Source organism: Canis lupus, chromosome 34 (assembly GCF_003254725.2).
Source record: "Canis lupus dingo isolate Sandy chromosome 34, ASM325472v2, whole genome shotgun sequence".
Lineage (NCBI taxonomy): Eukaryota > Metazoa > Chordata > Mammalia > Carnivora > Canidae > Canis > Canis lupus.
The window spans coordinates 3103702-3121171 of NC_064276.1; the positions used below are offsets into that span (position 1 = coordinate 3103702).

At 43.3% G+C, this 17470-nt stretch overlaps 1 protein-coding gene and 1 long non-coding RNA gene across 8 annotated transcripts in view; one reads left to right on the top strand and one right to left on the bottom strand.

Moving 5' to 3' along the window:
* Positions 1 to 17014, bottom strand: part of LOC112662727 (uncharacterized) — a 51858-nt gene extending 34844 nt beyond the window's left edge. For 2 of the 3 annotated variants that reach the window (XR_004811994.2, XR_003138782.3), the window contains exon 1: positions 16784 to 17014. This is a non-coding gene — a long non-coding RNA (uncharacterized LOC112662727). The remainder of the gene's footprint in view (positions 1 to 16783) is intronic. The other variant, XR_003138781.3, reaches the window with a different exon arrangement.
* CTNND2 (catenin delta 2) overlaps positions 1 to 17470 on the top strand; it is a 924458-nt gene that overhangs the window by 627635 nt on the left and 279353 nt on the right. The gene's annotated exons all lie outside the window — the stretch shown is intronic.

The window sequence follows — 17470 nt, forward strand, 5'->3', positions numbered from 1 at the left end:
CTAGAAAATCAAGAAGCGTGGAGATTCACATCAAGCTTTTTCTGATTTCTTAAATTTCTATTTTCTCCTTTTCTCATTTACATTATGGCTGTGTTCTTACGTGTGGATTGTTTGAGATACTACTAATCAATAACCCTGAAGTTTAACTGGAACTCCTAAATCTTTTCTGACATATCTCTCCTTTAGAACATTTATAGCTATTTCTTTTTTGACTTAATAAAGTCTTGCTTCTAATATGTTGTTACATGTCTTTTGCCAAAATAGCATTGGTATCAGAAAGCTTCCTAAAGCTCATTAGCTTAGGGGCACCCGGGTAGCACAGTTTGTCGGGCTTCTGCTTTCAGCTCAGGTCATAATCCCAGGGTACTGGGATGGAGTCCCGCATCAGGTTCCCTGCTCAGTGGGGAGCCTGCTTCTCCCCTGCTCATGCTCTCTCCTGCTCTCATTCTCAAATAAATAAAACCTTTTAAAAAAATAAAAGCTCATTATTTACTTGATACACTTTGAGGAGAGCATGAAGTTGTTCTTGCCTGTGAGATGAGACACTGTTGCAGAATGCTTCCAACCCCGGTTTCTGTGGATTTGGTGAGGGTTGGAACTCCAGAGCGACCTGGTTATGTGGCTTTACCCAGTGTTTAATGTTAAGCCTCAGTTCTCTCACCTCTGCACTAAGTGGAAAGGTCATTAACTTCCTCAAAGGAATGCAGCAGGGGTCAGCAAACTATAGCCCAGGGCTAAAGCCGGCCCACCAACTGCTTTTGTGAATAAAGTTTTTTTGGAACATAACCGTACCCACTTTTTTTACATTTGTTCTGTGGCTGCTTTTGAGCTACAATGGTAGAATTGAGTAGTTCCAACAGACGCTATGTAGCCAGCAAAGCCTAAAATATATTTATTTTCTTTTAACAGAAAAGGTTTGCTGATCCCTACATTAGACTGTTAAATTTGTGTGTTTATATATAAAACACACATGTATAGAATATAGGACCTGTATATGTGTGTGCATATACCTGTGTAGTATATATATAAAGGTGTTAGGATAATGCTGACACACTGCAAGCATTCAATATCTATTGACAACTTTAAATATGATTTTGTTAAATCCAGTTTTACTTTATTGTTAGAAAGTTATTTGTGAAGAGGATATTAGATGAGATGGTGGTAAGCCTTCAAATTAATCACAACTAAAATGTTTTTCTTTAAAAGTATTTTCTAAAGTAAAGACTTTGTTTATAATTTAAGCATATGTTAATTATAAGAATATATATCATGGCACTCTTTTAAATGTGTTAGTTTCCAAGAGCTGCCATAAAAAAATGATCATCAATTTAGTGGCTTAAAACAAATTTATTTTCTCACAGTTCTTGAGGCTAGAATATCAAGATCAGGGTGGCAACTGAGCCAGGCTTTTTCCAAAGGCTCTAGGAGAGGATCCTTCCTTGTTTCTTCTTAGCTTCTGGTGGTTTCAATCCTTGGCATTTCTTTCTTGGGTTGTAGACACTCACATCACTTTCTTTCCTACCTTTGAGGTCACAAAGTGTCTCTCTTTGTCCATCTTCACATGGTCTTCTCTCTGTATCTCTGTGTCCAGATTTCTCTCTTTTTATAAGGATATCAGTCATTGGGTTAGAGCTTACCCAAATCCAGTAGGCCCTCATAATTGTATGACATCTGCAAAGACTTTATTTCAAAATAAGGTCACATTTGCAGGTTCTGGGGGTTAAGACATCAATGTATCTTACCAACACATCTTGTCAAAAAATATATTTGGGGGGACCCAAAATATTAGAATATCAAGTATTATCAACCCATAATATTAAGTAAGTGTCCTTTGGAAAATATTTATCCTTCAATTTTACAATATATCTTAGATCAAAACACATGTTTGCAGTAAGTATTTCAGCCAGTCAGTTATTTTAACCACCAGAACTAAGAATAAAAAAGACTGATCAAAATGCTATTGGCAGCACAGTTTTTAAAGGAGCATGTGTGTGTATTATTTCAAAGTAAATGTGAGGTTTCAGGTGACATGCCACCAAAGCAAAGTGATTTCAGGCAGATGGAGAGACAAACCCTGCCGAGGGCAAGGGGACCTTACCCCCTCCAAATGAGCTAGCCCAGGCACACATGGGACACTGTATCCAGCAGTTGGCAGGCCCTGAAAAAGGCATATGCACAAACTGAAGTGTGTTTAGAGGAGCAGCGGGATACTCACAAACAAGCCAGGTGAGGAATCCCTGGTATTTGACGAAAGCAGATGTGAAGAGTGTGGGCTGGGCATGAGGACAGAGGTGCACAGTAATTACAAGGGTCTGAATCTGAGGCTCATATTGGAAAACACATAGAAATATTTTAAAAGCAACTCATGATGCCCCCATCAGTAATACCATTGACGTGTTCATTTATTCTCCCAGGCTTTTAAAATTCTCTGTTTTCCTGTCCATTCTTCCTCTCTGTTGTCTCTCACATTCTTCCTCTCTGTTGTCTCTCATCACACCTGCCCGTCTTCGCACACAATGCACTTACACTCACATTGTGATATTTCCTATAGAGATTTGTTCCTTGGTTTTTATTTTCACTATCTTTTTATGAATGCCTTTTCATGTTCTTAATTTTGTTGTTTAAACATAATTTTTAGTGACTTTAAATATTCTGCTCTCTAGATATAGCATTCTTTTTTTTAAGATTTTATTTATTTATTCGCGAGAGAGAAAGAGAGAGACAGAGAGAGGCAGAGACACAGGCAGAGGGAGAAGCAGGCTCCCTACAGGGAGCCCGATGTGGGACTCAATCCCAGGGCCCCAGGATCACATCCTAAGCTAAAGGCAGAAGCACAACCACTGAGCCATCCAGGCGTCCCTGATGACTCAATTTTAAAGACTACATGAGAAATCATAGAAAAGAGATTTTGGATATCTTGTAAGGTTTCTGAAGTCAGGGACACAGCCAGATGGGTTAAGATGCAGCTGTGGGGGTCAATATAAAAAAGAAAATTGACAGGAGAGTCCTCCTCAAACAGAAGGGAGCCTGCTGGAAAAGGTAGTCTCTGATCATCCACATGTTTCAGATTCTACAATCTGGGTTCACATATCAGGTGAAGGTTGTACTGCTTGGCCATCAAGGTTTCTGAAATGTTAGGTTTTTGTAGGAGCCACCAGAAATTCCTCCTGGAGCATGGCAGGCCATATGCCAATAGATTAAATGACTCTGACAGGAAAGCCTTTTTTCCGGGAACAGTTTGTCTAAAACCTATGTTGTTGAAAGGAGCAGAGGAGGAATCAAAAACCAGCCTCTGGACGTAACACACACCTGTGAAACTGGGTGGTTCTCACACATGCACTTGGTTTAAGTAGCTTACACACGAGATACCTTCTGACACGCCTGATTTCTTGGTTAACCTAGGCCTTTGACATAAGATTTTTTTATGTTAAATAGTTGCCTACCATTGCTGGTCTGGGTAGGCACTGAGTTGTTTTGTGGTATGTCATCCTAGTATTTCAACCTCAAGTGGACTTTCAGGAGGGAAAATTGTGAGCCCATTCACTTACCAATAAGGCTACAAAATCCAGTACATTCCATGCTTTCCCTTTCTTTCCCATTTGCCAGCACTAGCTGTGGGTTGGAAAGGCTAAAGCCCACACGAGGCTCCCACCTTTCTGTATCTACCTCAGGGCCTCAGGAGCCCAGAGGATTTGTCCTTAGGGCATCCTCTTGTCCAGAGATAGGGACACAGAGGGCCCTGGGTTTGTTCAGTGGGACCCTGAGAGGCTGCTTTAATATCTGAGATGGAAGCTGAATAAAAATGCTAAGTGATTCTGTCCTTGGGAGAGTTAACTGCCTTTTCCGCTGGTGGATTTTATAACTAGGTATTTGTCAGTCTCGTTGCAAACCACCCGGGAGGACACCGGGTAGCTTGCCAGATCCTCAGCACAGTGTCAGCATGCAACAAATAACAACGTCTCCTGTCAGCAGGTTCTGGCAGAGGGAACTCCCGGAATATAAAGAAGCTCAGGCCCACCCCCTTCTGCTACTTTGGGACAAAACCAAGAGACCTGGACTGGATACATAAAAGGACAGGAGAGAATGCACACCCATGACCCCGTTTCTTATTTATTTATTTATTTATTTATTTATTTATTTATTTATTTATTTAAGAGAGAGAGACCGAGAACACACACAAATGGGGGAGAGGCAGAGCAGGGAACCTGATGTGGGACTCGATCCCAGGGCCCCAGGATCATCCTGACCTGAGCCAAAGGCAAGTGCTTAACAGACTGAGTCACCCAGGTGACCCCTCATTACCCTGTTTCTAATGTGTAATGGTCACTTTGCTCTATATTTAGAGCCTTCATTTTAAGGAATTTTTAAATTTTTTTTTTTTTTTTTTTTGTCAGAGAGAAGGAAACCACCTTGAATCCCTTCTGGGCCAAGGTGCAGTATAAGTACATTCATATGAGTGCATGTGTAACTGTGGGTGTGTGTCACACTGAAAATGTCCATCCCTGCCTTCATCAACTTGCATACAGAGCAAGACCCATCTCTCTTAGATGTGTCAGCCAGTGATTGTTTAAATGTTTAGGGTCCTGGTCTGGGCCAGTTGTAATTAGAAGAATGTCAGAATTGATTTAAGAACCTTTTACAGATTAATTCTTTGCCTACTAACTCCTCCGTTACACTTTTAGGTAACACGAGATTTAATGTTACTTCCTTAATGGTCTCCAGTAACATAATAATCTTTATTTGTCACCTTTCTTTTTTTCAGATAATTGACTGCCCTCTTTTTACATAAAAATCCAAATTCCATGACATTTGACAATATTTTTATATTTCAAAAAAATTGTTATATCTATTCTCATAGGGTTTTCATTTGAGACCTTGTGTTTTTTAAGCCCCTTTTTCTGTGTGTATATAAAATGTGTCATCGTCTTATACATTATGGTGGTAAACTTGTTATTTAATAGCATCTTATGGACCAGACCTTCTAAAGAGGTCTGACTACCACTAGGAAGTATCACTTTGTACTTTTAACCCCTGCTTGAGGGAGTCTGTTTAAAACACACTTGTATTCCTGCTCTGTTTCTCTCATTCTGATCTTTGTTTTCTACCCTTCGCTCCTAACTACCACACTTCGAACAGTAAATATTAGACATGAACGTATCTCTCAAGGAAGGACCATCTCAACTTATAATGAAACAGCCCAATGTAGCAAAGCACCATAGAGCAGCACAGATGACGGAGGTAGTATTTGCAATATCTCTATTTTAGGGTAATTTCCAAGTGGCTTAAAAGAGTGTGTGTTTTGTATTATTTTATGAAACATTTAATTAGACATGGCCACCAGAGGAGACAGAGGAGAGGCTCAGGAAAATGAAGTTTATTATATTCACAGGTCCTAGGGACAAGATACCTGGCACACCATGCGGGGGGTCATGTGGGAGAAACCAGAGTGGTCAGGGGAAGAGGGGCAGAACTTAGGCCTTTGTTAGAAAACAAAATTCAACCAACTCAATTCAAAGATTAAACTAACCTTATTAAACAATTCATGAATTGGGCAGCATCGCCCCTAGACAATAGGAGGGAGCTCCCAGGAGCTACAAAATGGAAGGATTTTATAGGCAGAAATAGAGCGTGATAATTAGCAAAGTAAACCCAAATGATTGTGTCAGGTGAGGTCAGCTTCCCTATGGGGAAGTTCAGGGGGTCTTCTAAGGGGGATTGCCTCATCTTGCCTTGGAGGATAGAGAGGGCCCATGTGACAGGTAACTTCATTGGTGCTGACCAGAAATTCCTCTCACCTGTTAAGACTGCATTTCTGGAAGAAGTCAAAACTTCATTTAGGTTAGATACAAGCCCCAGGTTGGTGACTCCATTTTGGAGCTGTGGGATTTTTTGGTAACAGCTTTACTGAGATTTCTTTGAGAAGGTTTAAGCAGGATGGGGTAAACGGTTTAGCATTGGTTTGTTTGAACAATTCCAGTGGGTTCTAAGCCTCTGGCTGCCTGGTACCTGGCCCTAGGATGATGATGTAGAGAAATACTGCCTTAAAATTAGTATCTTGGGGTGGCCAGCCCAGATGGAGGAGGTATGGCCCTGGATTGGTTAGTTTGCATATCAAAGCCATGCTCTAGGCTTGGCCCTTTGCTGTCTCTAAGCTTCCCAGGAAGGAGCAGTCTCTCCCCAACCAGAAAGGTTGTTTGAGATGTCAGAGCAAAATAATATACAGAAGAATTTTTGAATATGCAGTACAATGTATTTACCCTTTTAAAGATATTAGTGGAAAAGCATCAGAGATGAGCTCCTGGCTAGGCTCATAGTCAATGCAGATGATCTGGAGCCATTCAACACTGTTCTGGGGGTTCTTAACAACAGACTGTCTCAAAATGGCTCTTTGGAGACCTTTTGTTCCTGTCTGGTGGGAAAGAATGTAACAAAATCACTACGTTATTTGGACACCTTGTGTTCTCAATGGTTTTAAAATTCTTATTGTGTGGGTTTTTTCATTAATTAGTGTGAGGGGTGTCCTTTGTTAAAACAAATGCAGAGGCCTTAAGACAATGTGGAAGAGCTACTCCTACATGCTGTAATTCCCTATTCCCCTACAACCACCACCTCAAAATCTACTGGTTTCAAACACAGCATATCATAACATCTTGGTTCTCTAGGTGCATTGGGCTTAGCTGGGTAATCCTCACTTCGGTGTCCTCATAGGATGTGTTAGGGGTTGGCAGGACTGCAGTCACGTAATGGCCTTACAGAACTGGACATTGTAGGGAAGAAAAAAAAATATTCCCTCTACCCTTCTGAGTTATTGGCTGACACGCCCCTCCCACTCCATAATAAAAGATAGATTAACCAGAGAAAAACAAGTTTATTGACATATAAACTCATGTATACATGGGAGATACTCAGGAAAACTAATTCCCCAAGATGGCCCAGGCCCCAGGCTCACCTACCATCTTCAGCTGAAGACAAGGAGAGAGGAGGGGTGGGGGGAGAAGAGCTTGGCAAGCTTCAGGAGGGTCCAGGAAAAGTGCTAACCAAGGGAAAGGTTTGTGATGTGGCTGTAAGTCCCTGTGTTCTCTGTTGGTCAGTTTCTTGTAATTCAGAGTCATCCTCTCTCCCTGGGACAGAGAGGGAGGCTTACAAAGAGGAACTTCTCTAATAAATGTACATTTCCCTCACAAAAGAGTAGCTTCTACTGTTTTCAGAGCTTCTTCTGCATCTGCAGTTAATCCAAAATAATCAGCCCAAGTAATCCTTAGGCTGAGGAGGCCTCTTCTGGAGTGGTGCGTTCTGCTGCCCTGGGGCTCTGAGATGGCGCCCTCTGTTCAGGCAGGCCCTTGGTGCTGGCTGCCAACTGGACACTAGGAGTGAACCTCCCATGAGACCGAGGGAGAAGCTGCAAAGTTTCTTGTTCCCTGGCCTCAGAGCCGTATCCTGTTAGGGCAGGCAAATCGCTCAACCCAGGCAGATTCGTGGGGACGGACCCCACCACTCAGTGTGGGAAATAGGCATGGGGACTCTGGCGGGAAGGAGCTCGCAACTTCTTTGCCTTCCACTCTGCCAAATGGAGCACCATTCAAGAGCTTAGACAGACGATTCTTAGTTTCTCTTATTTCTTTCTTTTATATATATGTCTATTAATGTGTCTGTGTCTATGTAGAAGTGTGTGGGTAGGTGTACATATGTGTATATATGTGTATGCATATGCATATACTCATTCACACCGAGAAGGGAGATTTTCACAAGTTGTCTCATGCGGTTGTGGGCGTTAGCAAGTCATCCGTCTGTAGGACAGGCTAGTCGGCTGGAATCTTAGGCAGCAATTGATGCCACAGCTCTGACACAGAATTTCTTTTGGAAAGCTCCCATTTACCCTTATGGGGTTTCAACTGATTGGGTGAGGCCCATTTATGTTTGGAAGGTAATCTCCTTTCCGTGAAGTCAACTGGTTTGTTCATGTGGACCACATCTACACAATACCTTCAGGGCAGCACCTAGATTAGTTGATTAAATAGCTGGGTACTGTGGCCTCGCAGGCTGACATCTAAAACTAACCATCATGACATGATACTGTACATAGAAAACCCAAAAGACTCCACCCCAAGATTGCTAGAATTCATACAGCAATTCGGCAGTTGGCAGGATACAAAGTCAATGCTCAGAAATCAGTGGCATTTCTATACACTAACAATGAGACTGAAGAAAGAGAAATTGAGGAGTCAGTCCCATTTACAGTTGCACCCAAAAGCATAAGATATCTAGGAATAAACCTAACCAAAGAGGTAAAGGATCTATACCCTAAAAACTACAAAACACTTCTGAAAGAAATTGAGGAAGACACAAAGAGATGGAAAAATATTCCATGCTCATGGATTGGAAGAATTAATATTAAAATGTCAATGCTACCCAGGGCAATTTACACATTTAATGCAATCCCTATCAAAATACCATGGACTTTCTTCAGAGTTGGAACAAATCATCTTAAGATTTGTTAAGATTTGTGTGGAATCAGAAAAGACCCCGAATAGCCAGGGGAATATTAAAAAAGAAAACCATATCTGGGGGCATCACAATGCCAGATTTCAGGTTGTACTACAAAGCTGTGATCATCAAGACAGTGTGGTACTGGCACAAAAACAGACACATAGATCAATGGAACAGAATAGAGAACCCAGAAATGGGCCCTTAACTCAATGGTCAGCTAATATTCGACAAAGGAGGAAAGACTATCCACTGGAAAAAAGACAGTCTCTTTAATAAATGGTGCTGGGAAAATTGGACAGCCATGTGCAGAAGAATGAAACTAGACCATTCTCTTACACTATACACAAAGATGAACTAAAAATGGATGAAAGATCTAAATGTGAGACAAGAATCCATCAAAATCCTAGAGGAGAACACAGGCAACACCCTTTTTGAACTTGGCCACAGCAACTTCTTGCAAGATATATCTATGAAGGCAAGGGAAACAAAAGTAAAAATGAATTATTGGGACTCCATCAAGATAAAAAGCTTCTACACAGCAAAAGAAACAGTCAACAAAACTCAAAGACAACCTACAGAATGGGAGAAGATATTTGCAAATGACGTATCAGATAAAGGGCTAGTATCCAAGATCTATAAAGAACTTATTAAACTCAACAGCAAAGAAACAAACAATCCAATCATGAAATGGGCAAAAGACATGAAGAGAAATCTCACAGAGGAAGACATAGACATGGCCAACACGCACATGAGAAAATGCTCCGCATCAATGGCCATCAGGGAAATACAAATCAAAACCACAATGAGATACCACCTCACACCAGTGAGAATGGGGAACTATTAACAAGACAAGAAACCACAAATATTGGAGAGGATGTGGAGAAAGGGGTACCCTCTTGCACTGTTGGTGGGAATGTGAATTGGTGCAGCCACTCTGGAAAGCTGTGTGGAGGTTCCTCAAAGAGTTCAAAATAGATCTGCCCTACAACTCAGCAATTGCACTGCTGGGGATTTACCCCAAAGATACAGATGCAGTGAAATGCCGGGACACCTGCACCCCGATGTTTCTAGCAGCAATGTCCACAATAGCCAAACTGTGGAGGGAGCCTCGGTGTCCATAGAAAGATGAATGGATAAAGAAGATGTGGTCTATGTATACGATGGAATATTCCTCAGCCATCAGAAAGGACAAATACCCACCATTTGCTTCGACGTGGATGGACCTGGAGGGTATTATGCTGAGTGAAATAAGTCAATTGGAGAAGGACAAACATTATATGGTCTCATTCATTTGGGGAATATAAAAAAATAGTGAAAGGGAGTAAAGGGGAAAGGAGAGAAAATGAGTGGGAAATATCAGAAAGGGAGACAGAACATGAAAGACTCCTAACTCTGGGGAAGGAACTAGGGGTGGTGGAAGGGGAGGCGGGTGGGGGGTGGGGGTAACTGGGTGACGGGCACTGAGGGGGGCACTTGATGGGATGAGCCCTGGGGGATATGCTATATGCTATATGTTGGCAAATTGATCTCCAATAAAACAATAATAAATTTAAGAAAATAAAAGTAACCATCACAGTGTCTATAGAAAGGACTCGCTGGTTCATACAGTGGTGATACATGAAGAGCAGGAGAGAGACCCAGAACGTTCCCATTGGCCGATCCTTTGTATGCAGCATGAAATCGGAAGCATCAAAAGGGTAAATGAAAAGATTATAGAGAATGTACAGAATGTTTCTGTTTAAATACACTTTGGTCAAAACTTTACAAAATATCAAAACAGGAATTCTTTCAAATTCGATCTAAAATTCTTGGGGTTTTTAATTATGTCTTTAATTTTCCAAACATTGGAACCATGACTGCCCTTTCTCCTCTTCCTTCTTCCTACATTCTCTACCTCAGATGCAGTGACCTGCTCCAAAGCTGAAAAAACAACGTAATGGTCTTTGTAAACTCTTCAGTTAAAAGGTGTGTGTGTGTGTGTGTGTGTGTGTGTGTGTGTGCGCGCGCGCGCGGGCGCCGCGGGCATCCGCATATGCAAGTGAAAAGGGCAAAGTGAAACCACGATTGGGTCACTTTTGTAACATAAGAAATTAGTGATTACCAGATTCCCTTGCCCTGGAGGAGGAAGCGGAACGTGCAAGCCTTTTTTCAGCTTCTTGAAAGGTTTCCTGTGACCTTGAGCGCTTTGCCTCCCCCGATGCCTGAGCAGTCGCTGGTTGCGCAGGGTGGACAAGTGAGTGGCTAGAGGGCTGCGGGTGACCAGATGGCAGCCACCGTCTTCGTGGGGTAGGGGGAGGAGGGGCCTGCAGCCCCTCTGCTTGGCGCGAACTCGCCACCAGCCGCACCTGCCGGCTTCCCCGTGGGACGGGGCTGCGCTGCTCTGACGTCTGGGGCTGACAGGGGAATCTGTTCAGCCTGCGGGGAGGCCGGCTTCCCGCCGCCACCGCTCCTGGGCCCGCGCTCAGAGGGTGACTCCGGGGGAGCCTGGGTGCGATGCAGGCGCAGTCGGAGCGTATTCACCGCAGGAATCTAAGCACTCCGAATGCTACAGCAGCTCCATTCCTCGAGAGAAGAGCGAGCGGCTGGCAGGGCGACAGGAGAGTGACGAAGCCGGTGAAACACACGAGGAGAGTCATGAATGCAGGGATCCCCAGCGACCCCGGCATGGAGCAGGCCCCGTTCTGGCAGGCGGCGGGGAGCGCGGGGAGCGCGGGGAGGCCCAGAGGCCGGAGAGGCCCGGGAGGTCCCCCCGCCAGGCCGCCCCGCGGCTCAGGAGCCCCCACCCCGGGCCCACGTGGCCCCCGCGGCCCTGCGGGGTGACGCACCCACCCACCCACGCACCCACCGAGGCGCCCGCAGCACGCACAGCAGGAGCGGACCCGCACCCACGCCCTCCACTCCGGCCTCCACGCCCACCTCCAGACCAGAACTGCCTGGAGTTCTGTGAAGGGCACCTCCTCTGCCTGTGGCCGCAGGAGCGGCAGGAGGGCGGCAGAGGCCCACGTGGTGCGGCCAGGGGGAGCCTGCGGCCTTTGCCCCAGCAGAAATAGTCCCACACCAGCAGTTTTCAAGGCGGGGTTTTACCCCTTACCCCCCTGGGGATATTCAGCAACATCTGGAGCCATCTTTGTGGTCCCAACTGGAAGAGGCTGCTGCTGCTGTCCCGTGGTTGGAAGCCAGAGATGCTGCTGAACATCTTAATTTGGGAGGGACGCCCCCTACCCCCGTGTTTCCAACCAAGAGTCAGCCAAAATGTCCATGGCCCCGCGGTTGAGGGTTGAGAAGCCCTGCCTTACTTGTGTCTTTCCCCTCTATTTGTTTGTTTGTTAGTTTGTTCATAGAGACACACAGGGAGAGTCAGAGACACAGCTGCCACAATAAGGGAGAAACAGGCTCCACGCAGGGAGCCCAACATGGGACTCGATCCCGGATCTCTGGGATCACGCCCTGGACCAAAGGCGGTGCTAAACCGCTGAGCCATCCGGGCTTCCCAGTGTGTCTTTCCCCTCTTAACTCCATCCTCAGCCTCCCAGATGGAAGCTTCTAGGGCCAGTGATCTTACATTATTCACGATGCTTCGGTGACACTCAGTAAATACTCAGTGAACAAGTGAATGAATGAGTGGGGTGGGGGAGGGATGTAGGCAGGAGAGCAAAGGACTACCAAGGTAGCACTTGATTGACACTTGCATATACAGTATGTACTTTCTATCATTGCTATTGTTTTTATCTTTGAGATATTTTTATCTGGGAATGGTTTCATTTGTTCACTGAGTAGCTGACAGTAAATAAGTCCGTGTGCTGGCCACCAGGAGCATTAAAATGAGTTAAGAATGGCATGACTCGGGATCCCTGGGTGGTGCAGCGGTTTAGCGCCTGCCTTTGGCCCAGGGCGCGATCCTGGAGACCCGGGATCGAATCCCACATCGGGCTCCGGTGCATGGAACCTGCTTCTCCCTCTGCCTGTGTCTCTGCCTCTCTCTCTCTCTCCCTCCCTCTCTGTCGATCATGAATAAAAAAAAAAAAAAAAAAAAAGGAATGGCATGACTCCTGCTCACGGGAGCTTAGTTCCCTAGCGGAGAAAACCATCATTAACTAATTAAACAGGTAAGTCTAAAATTTCAGTGTGACAAGCACTACAGATTCTGTTTGCTTGCCACAGAAGCAGCCTGGGAAATGCCCATAGTGCCAAGACCTAGACAGCACTTTCCCCAGAGTGGTGTGCCCCACAGGTGACACCTGAAGTGTCTGTGTTAACATACCACTATCACCTATGGATATTGTCAACTACTTCATCATCAAGAAAGAGCTTTTATGAGTCCTAATTCTCAAGCAGAAGAGCATTTCCCAGCAGATGGGAAATGGCCCACATTAGTGACAGAGGAAGCGACAGCGCCGATCCATGTAGGGACCCACACACAGTGCAGAGGGCGGAGGCAGGGGCCAGCAGATGGGGCGTCGTCCTGGAGCACAGCTCTGTGAGTGACGGAGTGCAAGGAGAGAGTTTCTAGGAGGTCGGCAAGATGTTCTAGTTTGATTTAGAAGCATTGCAGCAGTGGTGGTGTGCAGGATAAACTGGGGGTGGTGGCTTCTCCAGCCTAGAGAGAGCCCATTAGGAAATATCACAGTTTTCAAAGCAAGAGCTAATGAGTCTGTGGAGCGTGGCTCCAGCAATGGGACTGCCTTGGAAACTGAATTATAGTTGCCATGTCTGACTGCATCCAGCATGGAGAGAGAGACAGAGACAGAGAGAGAAGCTTAAATACCATTCTTTTATTTGCAGTGTTATTTTTTCCCCAACAACTGTTGAAGAAGCAGTCCCTTATAAATATTTGTGTTCTCCCAAGATAACAGTGCCTGTCCTTCCCTCCGTCAGCATCCTACTAGATTGAGTAACCTTTATGTTCACGGCCACTTTATGGATTTTGCATTTCAGAGAAAATGAGACAAGATTGAATTTTTCTTTATGTTTTAATTTAGTGACTTTAGTTCCAAGAGTCTTTCCCCAAAAAATATTTGATACCTCCACAGCTGTGCAACAAACACAAAAGATGCCAGGATCCAGAGATGCTTCTTTGTCACACGCTTGCCTGCCTAAAGTTCTGGTGGGGTCGTGTGTGAAAGCAGCGAATACAAATTCTCCTTTCTGGAAACGATGTTCTGAAGTGGCAAGAGGCCCAACTGTAGCAGAAAGCATCCTGGGAGTCCTTGCTGTGGTTGGGATGGCACCTTCCCCAGAAATAAGCTTCATTTCAGCCCCTACCCCCATTGTAATTCAGGCCTATTCCCCCTCTTCTATTTAACCATCAAGGAAATATTAAGTCACACAATAAGCAGAACTGGAAGTCTCAGATACTGCAGAGACTCAGAGCACAAATAGGTCAAGGCCTATTTAGAAGAACTCACAGATGACATATCCGTAGGAGGGGATGAAGGGAAAGGGTTTAAAACCTATCCGCAAACCTGTAGGTCTGGCATCATCCAGCATAAGGAATTTATCAGACTCAACAATCAAAAAACAAATAATCCAGTCAAGAAATGGGCAGAATACAAATTTCAAATGACAGCAGTCACCCAAGCCACTTGACTTTGTAGAATGAAGACACTCCGCTGAGTTGGCAGTGCTTCTCACCTAAAACAGTGCCTGCTGCAGTTTATCTCTGGACTTGTCAAACTGTGCGTAATATTTTAACCAATCATAATTATTTTCGAATTTGCAAAGGGGATACCCTGCTTTTCCTAACTCAGGAAATATTTTATAGATCTTACATGCTGCTACTTGAAATTAAAAACAAAACAGAACAAAACAAAACTAGACCAGATCTTCTGCTTTCTTATTTTTGTATCTACCTGCATAGACTGAATCTGAATGCTCTCACAGCTTGAAGAGATATGCATTTCCTATGACCTTAGTGGAAGAAAGCCTACCTTGAGACCTTACCCCTGAGTACAGTTTACACCTCTGATACTTACTCAGAAGTCAAATACTCCCTGGAGAGCACCAGAAAGTGCAAGTGTGCTCACTTCTGTTATGGCAAAGAGGATGGTATTCTTTGCACTGTGTATGATTAAATCCCTCCTTCGTGCCCACACAGAATTCTCCTTCCTTTACCATCCCTGAGAACCGCAGCCATGGATGGCCTTTGCTTCATTCAACTAGCACAGGGTATGGACTCACTGACACCCAAGGTGACTCTCTGGCTTCCTTTCAACAAACTGAGCAAGTCTCTTAAGTTCCCTGAGCCTCAATCTCCTCATCTATAAAGTAGAATCATGAGCCCTGCCTCACTGAGTCATGGGGAAGAAGACTTAACTGACCACAAATATGTAATGAACAATGGCTAAGGGGTATCATTCAGCATATTAAAGTTGGGTGATTTATGCAAATTTTAAAAATCCAGTCAATATTTTAGCTTATTAGATTTATACAGGCATCATTTTCTGAATCCACTCAGTGGATGGTGTTTTGCTGATCATCATGGGGGATTTTGATGGAAAAATACTAAATAGTTTTGGGACAAAGTAATATATTACACCAATATATACAAGTAAATGAATATACTGAGGATATGAAAAGGTGTTTTATATCAGACTTTGTTTAAAGAAAATATCTTTTTCATTCCAACCAGCAGATTTTGATTGGCATAGCAAATCCCTGTAGAAAACTTTAAGCAGGAAAACACTAAGGTTAGTAGAATAATACAAATTAGGAAACTGTTTTCTCTCTGGAAGGTGTTATTTATTGAACTTCAAGCAGCATAAACCTTTACAGACATAAACCTCAAGACGGCCAATTGTATTTGACATCATAGTCATTAATTAAACGAATCCCATGTGACGTTCAAAAGCCTGAGAAGTGCAGAACATAACCAGTTTGGAAGGAATTTGGAGGAATGGGCTGAGTGTGGGACCAAGTAAAATTTAGAGACCAGGTCATGAAAGAAAGGAAAAGGACTATTTAAGAACTGGTTGAGAGCATTGGTCTTTCCCTGAAAGACCTTTCCTTTTCTGTTCCATCTCCTAATTCTGGGTCCTGGAATCCTTGGAATGAGATTGCCTGAAGGTGTAAATGTACAAAGCATAAGAGAGATGTTTGCTTAAAACATAATATCATTGCTTTACAAAAGTTGGTGACATAAAATGTCTCTGTGTTACTGATAATTTTAAAATTATACGAGTCTCAGTTTAAAGAAAGAAAGTAATTGTCTTTGAAACATAACATCATAGACATGGTGTCAGTCCTAAATTAAATGAATTTTACCTTCTTCTAATGAAATTTCTGACAGGCATGCATTCTAACTTCTAGTTGTTTGTAAAAATAATAATGAAAAATGTTGGTTAGTGCAGCATCTTGGTTAGGGTGAGTTTCAAAGAGAATCTACCTAAATTTTAACTGTGGCTCCATCACTTGATTGTCTCTGGAATCTTGGGCAAGTTGCTAAAGCTTTCTGTGTCACAGCTGCTGCATCTATAAAATAGGGGCTCTAATGGTACCTCCCTGAGGGGAATGTGGTGAGTAGGAAGTGGGTAGGGCACCCAGAGCAGTTGGGGGCACACAGGACTCACTCAGTAAATAGGAGCTCTTAGTATGTTGACGTATATACTTGTACAAACAGAAGTCATGTCAGCGCTTATCGTAAAAGCATGTGATGTAAAGAGATCATCTCCCTGATTATAAAATCTATAATTGTCTCTAGCGGTAGTGGATAAAGTATTATCTCTATGATCTCTGGTCATTTCAGTGCAAGTAAATCTAGAGTGCCTGTTATGTTCATCTGAGAGCAGAATCTTCAGTTTACTGAACTTGTTGGACTTTTGTGGCTCTCATGTTTCTCATGTGACCTCTTTTCCTAAAGTCCAAGTCCACAGAGCCCAACAAAACCTGGAGAAAAGTCTGGAAATGGGTATGAAGGAGGTCCCTCAAAATCAAGTTCAAGAATGAAAACCTTAAGAGTAATTTCAGACCCTGAAGGGCATGCTGGATATTATGTTTTCAGTAATGTCATTGCCACCAAAGCAGTACTTTTGTCGTGAGCATTACATCCCATTGTACTGTACTCTTGCTAAGGCTAAACAGAGAGAGAAAGAGAGAAGGCAAGTTTAAATGTTGGTATCTTCCCCAAATTCTGTTGTAAGCATTTTTTTAAACAGATAAGGAACCATTAAGGCATGCTGTGATTTAGGTCTTTTAAAAGCCTTAAAGTAATACATTTCAAAACAGTTACAAAAGGAGAAACTATTACAAATGAGTAAGAACATTTTCCCAAAAGACAAGTGTTGATGTTCATTGAACTTACCTACTCTGTTGCTTTGTTGAAATTCTGAACTTAAATCTTCCAAGATAAAACTTTAGGCCATAGTGATGGGAAGGACCCAGACCATGTCTGAGGTGCCCCGGGATGACATGGCAAACTCAAAGGGGCTCCTCAAAATAGTTGGAGTTTTCCAGAGAAATAAACCATGTGTCGGACACCAAGAGAAGCATGAGCTTGCATTAGTTCAGTTTCAAGATTCAATTGTGTCACATTCCTTTTGATGATGTCATAATCCTGCAGACCTGGATTTTCAAACATTTCTCTCATAAGATGCAAGCCCCATGTGAACATCAGCTTCGAGAGGAATTGAAGGCTGCAGTGTCTGATTTGAGGTTGGAGAAGCGCCCCAAAGGTGCTAGCTGGTGAGGACATAGACAGTTCTGAAGTGTTCGGATTTAGCTACTTAATAAATGGAGAGCTGTAAGGCATTTCTTTTGGCCCAGAGGCACCATGAACAATATATGGAGGACTTTATGAGCCAATATGGTTTGGGAACCCCCACAGTTATTATATAAAGTGAGGCTCCACCCAGTTTTTGTATCCAGTCCTTCCCACAAAGAAATAATAAGAGCTCAACAATTAGATATTAAATTAGTATTTTTAAAGACTCAAGTAATTTGTTTCCTTGTGGCTTCATTTTGCAGCTGTGGATAGAACTTAGAATGTTCT